Source organism: Homarus americanus, unplaced genomic scaffold (genome assembly GCF_018991925.1).
Source record: "Homarus americanus isolate GMGI-L3 unplaced genomic scaffold, GMGI_Hamer_2.0 scaffold7713, whole genome shotgun sequence".
Taxonomy (NCBI): domain Eukaryota; kingdom Metazoa; phylum Arthropoda; class Malacostraca; order Decapoda; family Nephropidae; genus Homarus; species Homarus americanus.
Genome location: NW_024712356.1, coordinates 313 through 16,612, shown reverse-complemented (window position 1 = coordinate 16,612; position 16,300 = coordinate 313). Strand labels below are relative to the sequence as shown.

General features: G+C 41.6%; 1 long non-coding RNA gene across 1 annotated transcript; it reads right to left on the bottom strand.

Moving 5' to 3' along the window:
• Positions 1–238: 238 nt before the first annotated feature.
• LOC121860192 lies at positions 239–2,772 on the bottom strand. Its single transcript, XR_006087833.1, has 2 exons — positions 2,514–2,772; positions 239–728 (listed from the first exon to the last, which is right to left on the bottom strand). It is a non-coding gene; the product is annotated as an uncharacterized LOC121860192 (long non-coding RNA).
• Between the last annotated feature and the right edge of the window lie 13,528 nt (positions 2,773–16,300).

Sequence of the window (16,300 nt, the reverse complement as noted above, 5' to 3'; positions counted from 1 at the left end):
TTATATAAGTTTTGGGTACAGTACATGCTATCTTCTCTCCCTTCTCTTCTGTTCTCATTCGGTCACTTTCCTTTTTCCTGCTCCAAAAGTTACTTATGTTGTTACAGCAGTGGAGTAAAACCGTTTCTCCGACTCCTTACACTGTGTTCAGGTGACAGTAAACATACAGTACTAACTTTACAAAACGGGTCTCTTACTGGTCCAATGAGGGAATAAGTGTTGGTATAAGAGGCAATTATTTCAGTTTTAGCATAACAATTTTATTATCAAGATCTCAAAACAAAGATAAATGTTATCATTTATAGATGAGGGAATTAACAAGGCAATACACGTCAAAAATAAGCAGATGCGCATGCTAATGACGCAAGTCTCAAGTTAAATTAAATTTTACTAATATTCTCCATCATTTCTTAAAATGTGCAAGAACAAGAAAATAAAGGTTGTTGCAGAATTCAAATGCTTAAAAAAAATCATAGGTAAAGCAAGTTCTCGAATCGCATGTGAAAACAGAAGTTTCGTCGATGATCACCAAACACAGTTGAGGGTGTCTTCTTATAGGTCATGGTGGCGTCCGTCAGGTCTGGCCACTGTTGTGGACTAGTGGTAAGGCTGTTTTACCCTGCAACATATATTATTGCCGTAGCAGATGCCGGTAGATATTTCTTGTCCGTAACTACAAAAACTTACACAAAACCCGTTGACTTGTGGGCAGGGATACTTGATGCTTCCTGTTGGAGACGAAAGGAGGGCGTTAGAAGCAGATTGTGAAATCCACTAACCCAGATATTTCACTTTTGTCATGGAAGAATATAGGCGAGGGAAAAAAGATGCCACACTTAGAGATCTCCTTGTTGCTATTTCGTGCGAAGGTGTTCATGAACACTGGTACACGGTACTTTGTGTTCATGTAAGACTGGTACACGGTACAAAGGCGTTCATATAACACTGGTACACAGTATTAAGTTGTTCATGTAACACTTGTACACGGCACTCAGGTGTTCATGTAACACTGATACACGGTATTAAGGTTATATGACTAGTTTAGCCCATCCTATCGTCACCCGCAGTATTATTATGAGTTGTTCACATTACCTTTACTTAAAGCTGAGAATTTAATTGAATATTAAGTTTTTTAGTTGTTGTTATTTGTTAAAACTCAACATACTGGATTTAAGTAAAAACAGATAGAGAAATTTGAAAAAGACCATGAAAAATAAATGAAAAGGACTTCATATGTATATTAAATATATATACATATATATATATATAAATATATATATGTATATATATATATATATACAATCAACACCTCAACCCGCCAGGATTCGAACCCGCGGCCCACGAGCCAATGACTGTGACCGGGGAACGCTAACCACTGGACCACCAGGATACAAAAACAGTCCTAGACTTAGTTTTATTTCACACAAAGCCTGTTCAACGAGCTTAAGGCGCCGTGAACCTCTAATGGGGACTACCCGTATCACGTAGGTGGTCAGAGTAACGTTTTACCAAATCCGCCTTCGAAACACGAGGATCCATATATATTTCATTAGCCCAATAAAGCATGCGGACTTCTACATACAATCAACACCTCAACCCGCCAGGATTCGAACCCACGGCCAACGAGCCCATGACTGTGACTGGGGAATGCTAGCCGCTGGACCACCAGGATACAAAAGCAGTCCTAGACTTTGATATATTTCACACAAAGCCTGTTCAACGAGCTTAAGGCGCCGTGCTTTATTGGGCTAATGAAATATATATGGATCCTCGTGTATCGAAGCCGGATTTGGTAAAACGTTACTCTGACCACCTACGTGATACGAGTAGTCCCAATTACAGGTTCACGGCGCCTTAAGCTCGTTGAACAGGCTTTGTGTGAAATATAACAAAGTCTAGGACTGCTTTTGTATCCTGGTGGTCCAGCGGTTAGCATTCCCCAGTCACAGTCATGGGCTCGTTGGCCGTGGGTTCGAATCCTGGCGGGTTGAGGTGTTGATTGTATGTAGAAGTCCGCGTGCTTTATTGGGCTAATGAAATATATATATATATATATATATATATATATATATATATATATATATATATATATATATATATATATATATGTGTGTGTGTAAGGATGTATTCAAAGCTTTGCATTTTCTGAAACCATTATTAAAAAGAAACTCGTAACAACACTATGTCATTCTTAATGCAATATCGAAGCATCGGAAGAGGTGTTCAATGCATTATTTTTCAATGTATGAAAGAGATTACTTTAAATTTAAAAAAGAGGTGATTGAATAAAATTTCGTAAATTTCCTTGTAAGAAAGGTTTACTTAAAACTGACAAGGCGATCTCATCATATTTTTTGCCTATCTTCAAGCATCAGGATGTGTCACCATATTCTAGACGTCTAGAATGACTCATCAACAATGAAATGACGCATCAAGCGCAGGAGTGGCTCGCCAAGAACCTGGGCAACTCAGCAAACACTGGACTGAGATAAAATATAATTAAGGTGACTCACCATTGACAACGGTGATGGCCACGATCACCAGCACCAGCAGGAATACAATGCTCTTGGTATTCATGGTTCACCAGCCTGTTGAGAGGAAACTTTTACTCACAGAACACAATGTACATTGGGTCTGACCTGTATAATGAACCTTATGAATGAACTGTACATAAAGAACGTCTAGTGGTGGACTTTTCTTGTTGTATTAAGGTCGAGAGAACCCCAATTTGGGATTCTAGTGAGGAAGATAGTAGAGCTGGCGAGGAAAGTATAAGGATAGAAATTGCATATTGTAGTATGTTGGTATATATTTCAATTTCTCTGTCTCTCGCTTTTCTCGATGTTTCATATTTGGCATGACATATTATTTTATTTACCCGACTTCATAAAGGTGTTGCACAAGGAAGGTGCGTCAGTACAATTTGAGATTTGAATTGCATTATTTTATTTCCATCTAATATATATATATATATATATATATATATATATATATATGTAATATTCAGAAATTTCAGAGTAATTTCAAATGCCCCGCCATGAGTGATACTGAGCGTTCAAGGTCATCTGAGGGGAGGGAGCGCTGCCTGCTCGTAGCGAGAGACTGCGGAACTAGGCCTATATGATATTGAATGTGATTTACCGAATTAATAATGATGCGATTCATGAAGTTAAGGGACTATTATTGAATTTGAAATTATTATAGATCGTTTAGCAGTCTGAATAATGTTACGGGTGTCCCAAGGAGTTATTAGTTAGGCGGTAAATATATCACGTAGGCCCAAGCTAGCGCCTTGGGGAGACACGACGCTGGCTAGCCCAGTCCCAGAGAGCAGTCACACAGACAAGACGTTCCGCGCGTCCATCAGAAATAGTCACGTGGCCTAGTCACCTGTGCTGCGCTATTGCAGTATAACAAGTAAGTCTCATTCGATCTCAGACAGGGTTAGATAGGGCAGTGGTAAAGTTAACTAGAGCTAACAGTGAGTTCATTTCAGGGTTTCCGTCAGAACCCACTTGATTGGAGTTGACCGGAGTTGATTGGAGTTGACCGGAGTTGACTGCGAGAGATTGACTGCCGTTTGAGACTGCCGTTGATGATTGAGGGTGGCGATTGTCGCCATTGGACTGATCAGTGTAGGCCTGTCACTGTTTAGCGGGGTAGCAAAGGATCTCTTGAGTGAACGAGTGCTCCCGACAACTAACACGACACGGGACCAGCATCAGCAGTGGGTGATCAGTTCTTACCACTCCGGTGCACAACACCACGTGTCCTCGGTCAGCTAGTGAAACCCTCTTGCTAACGGGAAGCTAAAGTTTCTCTCAACTGCACAAGGTCTGATTGGCTCACTCTCTTCCTGCCCATGGACGCACTGGGAGTACACTGGGGCTATCTGAGTATATTAATGGTCACACACTGAGACCGTGAGTCTAGGATTCTAGGAGATACCTAGAGGAACATTTTATCTTCCTTATCACGGGTGTAGTTAACACCATTCCTCAGACTGATATTATCTTGACGTGTGTAGTTTAATATTTCTTAAATAATTTTGATAGTAGTGTTTTTTTGAATGTTTGTGCCATTAAGTGGAACCAGAGTGATACTGTGATTTGATTCTTTTAATGCCTCTAATTCTTCATAATTCTGATCTCAGGTATAACCTTGTTCCCCAGAGCAGTGGTTAGGTTAGGTTAGGAAGTGTACACCTGTTGAGGTGCTATAATTTTGTTGAGTGATATTATTTTGCTGAAAGCCCTTAAGGCCTATTCATTGTAGAGTATTTAATTTCTTATCTTTTATTACCATTCCTCAGTGACTGATATTATTTTGTTGAAGACCCTTAAGGCCTATTCATTGTGGAGTATTTAATTTCTTATTTTTTAGTACCATTTCCTAAGTGACTGATATTATTTTGTGAAAGCCCTTAAGGCCGGTTCATGTGTGCAAACAACATTTCTTAATACTTCAAATTTATTGTTGCCTGTGTTTCTAATAATTTCTATGTCATGTATAACTTTTATTCCCCAGAGTAGTGTTTAAGTTTAAGTTAAGAGGTGCGCATATTGGTGTACCATTATTTGATTGTGTTTGTAGTGTTGGAGGGAATATAAGTGTCTAAATTTTACAGTGTGTCTCATTCATCCCAGTCACAGACGCTATCCTTCCACGGGTCACGGACAGTTCATTTTGTGTAGTAGATTTAAGTGTTCTTGTGCTGGTTCGGGATTTTCCTCAAAGGGGCGCTTCCACTGCCTTTACCATCTATTAAATTTTAATAAACCCCAAGTCAAGTGAGAAATTAAAGTCCAGCAAATTCCGACCGGTTACAAATGGTAGCAGAGCGTAGTTTTTAATGTCGTGACTGATAGTACTGTGGTTGGGATAATGAACGCCATCATGTGTTGGTTAGCAATGGTAGGGATTGAACTCGCACTGATGCTCATCCTTGTGCCCGGACTGAGTTGGTTAGGCTTGACAATAGAGATGTGTATGAGGAGGAAGAGAGACGGCCGCGGGACCTTGGTACAGCTGAGAGAGGAGTTCGGAGACCTAAAGAGGGATTATCAAGCACAGGTAAACAGGTTCAAGTGGAAGTCTCAGGCACACATTCAACGGTTCAGGGAGGAAACAAGGGGTGAATGTCAGGCACACGTCCAGCAGTCAAGGAAGTGTGAGGTCCAAGTGGGAAATATAGGGGTACGTAAGTAGTTCAGAGAGGTTGATCGAGCCCTCCAGCTGAGAGACAAGACGAAGCCGACCGATTGCAGTTTAGGGTGCATGGTAATGAGAAAAGGCAGGTTGTAGGGGGTGAGTTGGAGGAGTTGTGAGTAGGGCAGAGGGGATTGGAGAGATGGTTAGGTCAGAGATGTGCGTTGAGTAGTGGTTGCTGTCATGAGCGGGATTGAGTTGCTGTCATGAGCGGGATTGAGTTGCTGTCATGAGCGGGATTGAGAGTACGGTTGTAATGTCCAGGGCCTCACTAATATGGGCTGGTACATTGTCAGAGGGTTGGTCTGCCGGCATGAGGTTCGGAGACGTGGACTGAGTATTTTTTTGACACTGGTTTCTCTTAGCTCAAGGGCCAGGCAAAAGGAGAGCATGTTTGTTTTGGACTGAGTATTGTTTTGACACTGGTTCCTCTTAGCTCAAGGGCCAGGCAAAAGGAGAGCATGTTGGAGATGGACTGAGTATTTTTTTTTGACACTGGTTCCTCTTAGTTCAAGGGCCAGGCCAAAGGAGAGCATGTTTGTTTTGGGCTGGTATTAATTTTGACATTGGTTCTCTAGTTAAGGGCCAGGCAAAAGGGGAGCGTGATGTTCTGGTTGGATTGAGTTGGGCTAGGAAGAAATGGAGTTGCTAGCTGCGAGTGGAATAGTACAGAGTTGAAGGTGGGTTTTAAGTTGTTCTCTCAGCACATGAGGGCAGTGCTGTCTTTTTTAGGGGGGTCGAGTGTTAGCGGGAGAGAAAAGGAGAGAAGAGAAGACGGGAATGCTGCATTTAGCAAAAGGGGTGAGGTGCAGTCCTTAGAACAAAATTTTAGGGGGGGTCGTATGCATGTTTTCTCAGCACATGAGGACAGTGCTGTCTTTTTTAGGGGGGTCGATTGTAATATTCAGAAATTTCAGAGTAATTTCAAATGCCCCGCCATGAGTGATACTGAGCGTTCAAGGTCATCTGAGGGGAGGGAGCGCTGCCTGCTCGTAGCGAGAGACTGCGGAACTAGGCCTATATGATATTAAATGTAATTTACCGAATTATTAATGATGCGATTCATGAAGTTAAGGGACTATTATTGAATTGGAAATTATTATAGATCGTTTAGCAGTCTGAATAATGTTACGGGTGTCCCTAGGAGTTATTAGTTAGGCGGAAAATATATCACGTAGGCCCAAGCTAGCGCCTTGGGGAGACACGACGCTGGCTAGGCCAGTCCCGGAGAGCATTCACACAGACAAGACGTTCCGCGCGTCCATCAGAAATAGTCACGTGGCCTAGTCACCTGTGCTGTGCTATTGCAGTATAACAAGTAAGTCTCATTCGATCTCAGACAGGGTTAGATAGGGCAGTGATAAAGTAAACTAGAGCTAACAGTGAGTTCATTTCAGGGTTTCCGCCAGAACCCACTTGACTGGAGTTGACCGGAGTTGACTGCGAGAGATTGACTGCCGTTGATGATTGAGGGTGGCGATTGTCGCCATTGGACCGATCAGTGTAGGCCTGTCACTGTTTAGCGGGGTAGCAAAGGATCTCTTGAGTGAACGAGTGCTCCCGACAACTAACACGACACGGGACCAGCATCAGCAGTGGGTGATCAGTTCTTACCACTCCGGTGCACAACCCCACATGTCCCGAGCAGCTAGTGAAACCCTCTTGCTAACGGGAAGCTAAAGTTTCTCTCAACTGCGCAAGGTCTGATTGGCTCACTCTCTTCCTACCCATGGACGCACTGGGAGTACACTGAGGCTATCTGAGTATATTAATGGTCACACACTGAGACCGTGAGTCTAGGACTCTAGGAGATACCTAGAGGAACATTTTATCTTCCTTATTACGGGTGTAGTTAACACCATTCCTCAGACTGATATTATCTTGACGTGTGTAGTTTAATATTTCTTAAATAATTTCGATAGTAGTGTTTTTTGAATGTTTGTGCCATTAAGTGGAACCAGAGTGATACTGTGATTTGATTCTTTTAATGCCTCTAATTGTTCTTCATAATTCTGATCTCAGGTATAACCTTGTTCCCCAGAGTAGTGGTTAGGTTAGGTTAGGAAGTGTACATCTGTTGAGGTGCTATAATTTTGTTGAGTGCCCTAAAGGCCTATTCAGTGTAGAGTATTTAATTCCTTAAATTTTATTACCATTTCCTCAGTGACTGATATAATTTTGTTGAGTGCCCTTAAGGCCTATTCATTGTAGAGTATTTAATTCCTTAAATTTTATTACCATTTCCTCAGTGACTGATATTATCTTGCTGAAAGCCCTTAAGGCCTATTCATTGTGGAGTATTTAATTTCTTATTTTTTAGTACCATTTCCTAAGTGACTGATATTATTTTGGGAAAGCCTTAAGGCCTGTTCATATGTGCAATTAACATTTCTTAATACTTTAAATTTATTGTTGCTTGTGTTTCTAATAATTTCTATGTCATGTATAACTTTTATTCCCCAGAGTAGTGGTTAAAGTTTAAGTTAAGAGGTGCGCATATTGGTGTACCATCATTTGATTGTGTTTGTAGTGTTGGAGGGAATATAAGTGTCTAAATTTTACAGTGTGTCTCATTCATCCCAGTCACAGACGCTATCCTTCCACGGGTCACGGACAGTTCATTTTGTGTAGTAGATTTAAGTGTTCTTGTGCTGGTTCGGGATTTTTCTCAAAGGGGCGCTTCCACTGCCATTACCATCTATTAATTTTTTATAAACCCCAAGTCAGGTGAGAAATTAAAGTCCAGTAAATTCCGACCGGTTACAAATATATATATATATATATATATATATATATATATATATATATATATATATATATATATATATATATATATATTGTTGTACAGTGCAGTGCTAAGGAGTTACAAGGAGATGAGTAGTTTGCTCAGAGGTCGTGTTGGGAAAGGAGCTTTCTGGGGGAACTGGTTGGTGAGGCGCTGTGGAGAGGTCTTGCTGGTCCAGTACGTCAGTGGTCTCCCTGATGATCACTATCGTAGCTAGGGGGGGGCAGGGGGGGCGGTCCGCCCCGGGCGGCACTTTTGGGTCTGCTCATCACCCATATCTGCAGCTACTGGAGACGTTAATCCATCCCTTTGTATCGGCGGCAAGTTAATCCTTGTCGTGTCTGACCTAACACCTAACCCACATCATTAGTTTATTCAAAAGTATAACCTTGGGAACTCGGTTCCAAATATAGTAATAATGCTGAGGATTTTCCTCACAATTGCTGTTAGTGTTGCTCCCTGTGAGAGGAGTTTTTCGAAACTAAAACTGATCAAGAATTACTTAAGATCTACTATGAGCACCTTGCGGTTGAGAAATCTTGCCATACTGTCTATAGAGCGACAATTGACAGATGAAATAGTTTTTGACAATGTCATTGAAGAATTTGCCAACAAAAAAACAAGAAAAGTTACTTTGTAGAAAGTTGTAGTTTTCATTTCAGAAATAAAGATGGTCCTAATTTTTTACACTTTTTTACTTTTTTCCCTATCCTATATGTCGTTTTTGCTTTTTGTTTAACTGTTACTTATAAAGTTTAAGTATGTTTGGTGTGTATTTAAAGCAAACTATATTTGAGTATGTGAAAGTACAGTAATATATAATGGTACACAAACTATTTAATATATATATATATATATATATATATATATATATATATATATATATATATATATATATATATATATATATATATATATAAGAGTGAGTCACTGTGCAATATGTATTTTTTGTGGGGGCATGCAGGGGGGGCCGGCAAACTCAAGGGCCGCCCCGGGAGGCACACACTCTAGCTACGCCACTGCTGATGATGATGATGATAATGAAGTAAAGTGGCAAATGACTTTGCACTGGGAAAGAAGAGAAGAGAGAGAAGTAAAGCATAGAAACGGGAAGAAAAGTGGGAGGGATAGATAGCAGGTGGGCTGTCCACCTAGCGGAGACGAGTTGAAATGTTTGGGTGGTGGCCACACGCAGCACACGCCCGTCCGCTCAAGGGAGGAAGGTGGAGGGGAGGGAAGCTAAGCTAGCTAGGTATTCATTATTGTAATGGGTGTTAATTTATGCTTGTTGGATGGTGGTGTCATTTGTTCACATACAGTATATGTGTAAAGTGGGTCTTGTTCTACTATGTCAGCATGGAGACTCCTGGGCCACCAGCTGTGCGTTTTAGTAGTTCCTTCTTCTTTTAACTGGGAGAATAATGGGTCCTCCATCTCTTCAAGTTTGCTCCATATTCTCTGTGCTTGGCTGTGTGTACGTATGTTCAGTGGTTCGATATTGTATAATTCGTGAAGTTCTTGTATTTTGGTGGTGTATGGCGGGAGTTGCTTTGATGCTCTACGGATAGCTTTGTTTTGTATTGATTGAAGTTTAAGTTTGGCTGGATTTGCTGCTCGTGTTGAGTGGTATTGGTGGATACTCTAGGTGAGGGCGGACAAGTGCTTTGTATAGATGTAGTTGAATTTTGGTATCCATTTTGCTGAATCTTCGTAGTTTCGTGAGTTGTGATTGGGAAGTTGTGTTCTGACCTCAAGTTGTGTTCTGACCTCACTAGGGGAAAGGTCACGGCAGGGTTAGCTCCGGAGGGATAATTATCAGATATGGCCAGTGCTATGTGCGGTCTTGGGTATGAGAGTTTGTTGACCAAACTGGAGTGGTCCATTGAAGAATTGGCGAGGGCCACGTTGGAGAACCTGAAATTAAGGAAAGAGCTGGCAAAGTTAAAAGGAGAGGCTGGACGCAATAACGCCAGTGTCTGACGAAAAATCAAGCGAGTGGAAAATTGTGAGTAGTGGGAAGACAAAGCTGGTGGTGAAGAAGCACACGAAGGATACGACAACAACGACAACAACAGCTAAGTGTACCAACCCGTTCAGTCCCTTGATAGACGAATTGGACGTTAGTACAGTCAGGGGCAGGGATAACAAGGAAGGTATAAAAACTTTAATTGTTGGTGACTCACAGGTAAGGTACATGGACAGGGCCTTTTGTGGTAAAAACAAAAATAGGATGAGGGTGTGTTTGCCAGGAGCTGGGGTGGGGGATATAATTGACAGGATGGACAATATCTTGTCTGGTAATGGGAACAAACCCATTATCTGCCTCAGTGCAGGAGGCAATGATATTGGCCGGTGTAGGAGCGAGGAACTTCTTGATAAGTTCAAGGCAGCCATAGATCGTATTAGGTACTAAGGGAGGGATCCCTATCATATGCGGTGTCCTGCCTAGAAGGGGAGTTGGCAGTGAATGGTTGTCAAGGGCAGTTGGTGTCAACGACCGTCTTGACAGATATTGCAAGTCAATATCAGTCCCATTCATTGACAACTGGGACAACTTCTATGGCAGAAGGGACTTTATGCTAGGGATGGGGTGCACCTGTCTAGGGATGGAGTAGCAACCCTGGCTGGGGTTCTAGAGGGGGCAGTTCAAAAGATATCGAAGTCTTTAAACTGCTAAGAGAACATATGGGCACGGGGGTGGAGGAGACTGCAGTGGGAGCGGGTAAACAAGGCGAAAGATTACAGGGAAATAGTGTTAGGAATGATGACAAAACTAAATTAGACGGAGTTTAAAACTAAACGCGGTAAGGGAAGGACTCAGAACACGACTAACTTAAATGTATACTACGCGAACAGTAGAAGTATGAGAAACAAAATGGATGATATTAAGGCCTTGGTATGTACCGAAGAAATCGATATAATTGCATTCACTGAAACATGGATCAACCTAGACACACGTGAATTACCAGTCGAATACCAAATTACGGGTTACAAACTGTTCCATACCGATAGGCAGACCAGGAAAGGAGGCGGAGTAGCAATCTATGTTAGGGATAATCTGAAGTGTGAAATAAATAAGGAAATAAAAACTGAGAGGAATACAGAAACAATTTGGATAGAATTAAGCGACGGTCGGGAAAAATTAATCACAGGAGTAATATATAGACCCCCAATCTTGATAGCGTCAATGAGCGACTTATCTGGGATGAAATGCGCAGGGCTTCCATACACAACAAAGTCTGTATAGTAGGCGACTTTAACCTTGGCCAAATAGATTGGACTGACCTTACGGGCAACTCAGAATCAGAGGATTTTCTCGAGACGATCCAGGACTGTTTCTAAGTCAACATATAACTGAACCCACACGGGGTAATAATATACTCGATTTAGTTCTGTCAAACAGAGAAAACCTCATTAGCAGGGTCGAGGTAGGGAACGAATTTGCAAACAGAGATCACAAAGAAATTAGATTCCAGTTAGACTTTCAGGGCAGACGTAAGAAAAATTCCACTAAAGTACCAGATTTCAGAAGGGCGAACTTTGACAGTTTAAAGAGGCAGCTGAGAGAGGGGGTGTCGCGCTTGGCCGTGAACTCCGACAGATGACACCGAGCTGATAATCTAGATCTGAGATTGCCGGAAGTTCCACGACAATTTAAATAGTGAGTTACTTAATGCAATAAAGGCAGAAAACATATCATACAAAAACTTCAGATCAGACAACAATGAATCTAAATGGATAAATAAATTATTTAAAGAACACTACTGGCCAAAGGAAGGCTATAGGTAGTATGATAAATCGTAAGCGAAATTCACCTCCGGGACTACGAGTAGGGTGATGGCGTAGTAGGGTTAAAACTCTGATAAGGAAAGCAAAGAGGAATAAATGAGGTAAGGATAGCAAGGAGGCGAAGACAAACCCCTGCATGATTCTACCAAATGTATCAAACTAAAACACGGTAGTGATTGGACCAACACGGGTCAGACTCCGGCGAGCTCGCTGATAACGATGGAGAAATGAGCAATAATTTGAATAAATATTTTTCAACAGTTTTCACCACCGAAAATTTAAACATGATACCCGAGGCACCGACTTTATTCAGAGATAGTGAAGAAAACAAATTAAGTGAGATAGTAGTGACTAGTAACGATGTTAGTAAGCAAATAGACAAATTAAAGCCTAATAAGTCACCTGGTCCCGATGAGATATTTGCCAGAGTATTAAAGGAATGTAAGGATGAGCCTAGTATGCCCTTAGCAAAGATGTTTAACATGTCCTTAAAAACAGGTGTAGTACCAGAATCCTGGAGGATAGCGAATGTAATACCGATTTTCAAGAAGGGGGATAGATCACTATCCTCTAACTACCGCCCAATCAGTCTAACATCAATAGTAGGCAAATTACTGGAAGCAATCATTTCAAACTCTATTCGAAATCACCTGGAGAAGCACCGATTGATCAATGATTCCCAGCATGGCTTCACAAGCAGACGTTCTTGCCTAACTAATCTATTAACATTCTTTTCATCAGTTTTCGAATCGGTGGACGAGGGGCACAATTATGATGTGGTATATCTCGACTTTAGTAAAGCCTTCGACAGAGTCCCCCACGAAAGACTAATTAGAAAGGTAGAAGCTCATGGCATCAAAGATGACATCCTTAAATGGATTAGGGCGTGGTTACAGGACAGGAAACAGCGAGTGAGCATTAACCGCACTAAGTCCCATTGGAGCAACGTCACAAGTGGAGTTCCCCAAGGCTCAGTACTTGGACCATTATTGTTTATTATATACATAAACGACATAGATATCGGCATAGACAGCAAATATAAGTAAATTCTGCTGATGACACTCAAAATAGGAATGCGGTTATCAAATTCGTCGGTGACCCGCAAAAAACTGCTGGTGAAGATTCAAACAAATTTTTCGAATGGGGTCTGAAAATGGCAGATGAAATTCAATCTGATAAATGTAAAAGTAATTAGGCATAGAGATGTAAAACAGGGAAACCAGATACCAGATGAACAACGATGCCATAAGAAATCCGACTTCGCAGAGATTTAGGGTTAATGATGGTAGGGAACCTTTAAGCCAAGTAAACAATGTGTTTTTGCTCGTGAATAAGGCTAATAAAGTACTTGGGTTCATACAAAGGAGTGTTAGTTACAAGACTAGCGAGGTCATCCTAAAACTGTATCTTGCGCTTGTGAGACCACACCTGGATTACGCAGTTTAGTTCTGGTCACCGTATTACAGAATGGATATAGAATCCTTGGAAAGAATTCAGAGGAGAATGACAAGACTAATCCCGGGCATTAGAAACCTTGAGTATAGAGACAGGTTAAAGCATCTTAATTTGCACTCCCTCGAGAGACGTAGAGCGAGGGGCGACCTGTGATAGAGGTGTATAAGTGGAAGGCAGGGCTAAACAAAGGGGACATTACAAAGGTACTCAAATTATCCAACCAGGAGCGAACTCGTAACAATGGTTTTAAATTAGGCAAATTTAGATTTAGGCGTGAAATAGGTAAACACTGGTTTGGAAACAGAGTAGTGGATGAATGGAACAAGTTACCAAATATCATCAATAACTGGAATACGCTGAATTGCTTCAAACATAGGTTGGATGCTCATATGAGCAATAGGGGTTGGGTGTAAACGGGACTGCCCAGTATGGGCCAATAGGCCCGCTGCAGTTTCCTCCAATCTTATGTTCTTATGTTCTTAAGTCTGTTTGCGTTGTTTTACGTGTTTTGCTATGCCTGTTTTTGTTATTCTAAGTCCCATACATACATTAATGCTAGTGACAGGGGTGAAGGAGGTTAAGGGGAAGGATAAAGGGAGGATTGAAGTGAATTTGAGGAGGAGGGAATAGGTGCAGTGGCTAAACACCGCTTGCGTGAGGGAGTTTAAGTTGGAGGCAGCAGCAACTCGCCTGGACGCGGCGAGGAGGCGGCAGGACAGAGCCAGTCTAGCGTCAGGTCAAGCGTCAGGTGCGTGTTGGGTTGGGCCATGGATTGTCAGTGCTTGGTCGGCTTGATTGTGTGTGTTCTTTTCTTGTTTGGAGGAATGTCTTGGTCATCTATCTTGGTATTCTCTTAGCTTGAAGTTGATTTTCATCTAACTCTTCTCCTCTTCTTGCTCTCCTGAAGTGTCCATTCATTCGTGTTTGGGTCTTGTTGTTCGTTTTCCTCGTGTCTTAAGTCCAAATAGGTGTGGAAGAAGTCGGAGACGGTGAGGTTGACCACGTGGGCTTCAGCTCCACGGGCCTCGTGGTGTTCTCGATTTTGTGTGGCGGGTGTCTTTTCTTGAGTTTTCTTTTCTTGGGTTTTCTTTTCTTGATTTTTCTTTTCTACTGTTTTTTTTCTTGTCTTGGGAGCGTACAGCTAGGAGGGCGTCTTTGTAGCTCAGTTTCTTGTCGAGACGTGCCTTCGCTATCCTGCATTCCTACTTCCATTTGGGGCAGGTCCGGTCGGCGGAGGAATGTGGGCCGCCACAGGCAGCGCAATTTCTTACTGTGTTGGGGCAGACACTGTAGCGGTGTCCGGGGCTGCCGCACAGGGAGCAGGTGTCCTCCTGCGCCTCACACTTGTTTACAGTGTAACGGGCCGAGTTTTCTCTTTTCAATAATTTACCATCCAGCTACTGTTTTCTGTTAGTATTCTATTTACTCATATACTTATTTGTTCTGTGTAGCATTCCTCCAATGAGTACCCTGTTTAATATACTTATTCTCCTTCCATTCTTTACATATATATTTATTCTTATATGTTCTTACTTATATTCTTATATGTTCTTTACCTCTATATACCTTATATTCTTATATATTCTTATATAAGTAACTCTTATGCTTCTCTACTATGTTTTCCAAGTCAAGGTTCTTTCTTTTCATTTCCTTTCATATAGATTGTATTCTCAGTTTCAATGTTCTTACCTTTCTGAAGTATACTTTGTTTATGTCTTTCTTATACATGGGTTAGTCTGGGGAACCATGTTATTCTTTGTATAACACATTTTATACTTACAAGGGGTAGCTGCCACCACCCAGACTTTTCATTATATAACAGAACTCATGGAAGGGTTTTGGGTAGTGTGGTAGATGTATAGGCACGTGAGTAAGTATTATTTTCTGGGAACCAATGTTTAGAAGGAGTAGAGTGGTGATACTCAGATTACTAACTCAATATTTATTAATACAGTGAGTGGAGAAGATGCATCTTAGATTCACTCAGGCTAAGCAGAACCGAAATTAACTTATTAAGTCATCCAACACTTCAAGAACTTATTACCTCATTAAACACCTCCAAATATTCATTACTTTGTTGGACACTGTTGTAGTATTTCTGTGACAAGTAAGATTTAGAAATGCTTACACACTGTCAATAACCCTGGACCCGCAGGTCTTACTTTAACAAGGAACAAATTATCTTCTCAGTTCGTGGTTAGAACATCATACTCTCAGGTTATTCTTTCATGATTACTACAGATGAATACATAACACATTGGACTAACTCCACAATTATAGTAACATACAATACCTCCTGTTAGTTTGCAAGGACAACCTGGTACCTTGAACTCTCATTCAGTGGTTCAATACTTAACCTGGGATGACTATATTTCTGCTAGTCATCCCTAAGCATGGATATTAATACGGCTCCATACAGATAACCAAGAACAGTGGGTAGACCATGATCATATGACCGAGTCAGTGGCCAGAGTTGTTTACAGCGACCGCCAAGCTGAAGGCTCGCTCGCTAGGTGCACTCAGGGAGGTTGACTCGTTACACACTGGCAGAGTGGTGGGGGCGCTTCCCGGGGATCGTGTCCTGGGATTCTAAATGCGCCCTTAGAGACAGTCTTCAAGAACCATGGTGCCCATAGGTAGCCCTCGACCTTCAGGAGAGTGGCTAACACATCCGCGTCTGTAGACGTGGGAGAAGAGTCACGAATGCGTGATTCTCCCTCGTGTAGAGGTATATATGTGTCCCCGCTGGGCAGCTTGGGCCTCCATATTCAAGCCAGAAAGGTCAATCTTACCAACAACATACCTTCTCTACCATGTTGGATCACCGTATATTTAATTATGAACTCCGGTGTTCCGGATCAGGGTAATTTCCTATGTCTATTCATATAATCTAACCAGAGGTTGAGCTTGCCAGGAAAAGGTGGAATATACACGTTGATAACAACAATTCTGCAAGCTCAGGCCTACAGCGAACAAGGAACTATTCACAGGGAGACGTTAGATCTTGGAGATTATACCAGTTGACAGAATAGTTCAGGAAATTAATGACTTTCTTAAATAGAT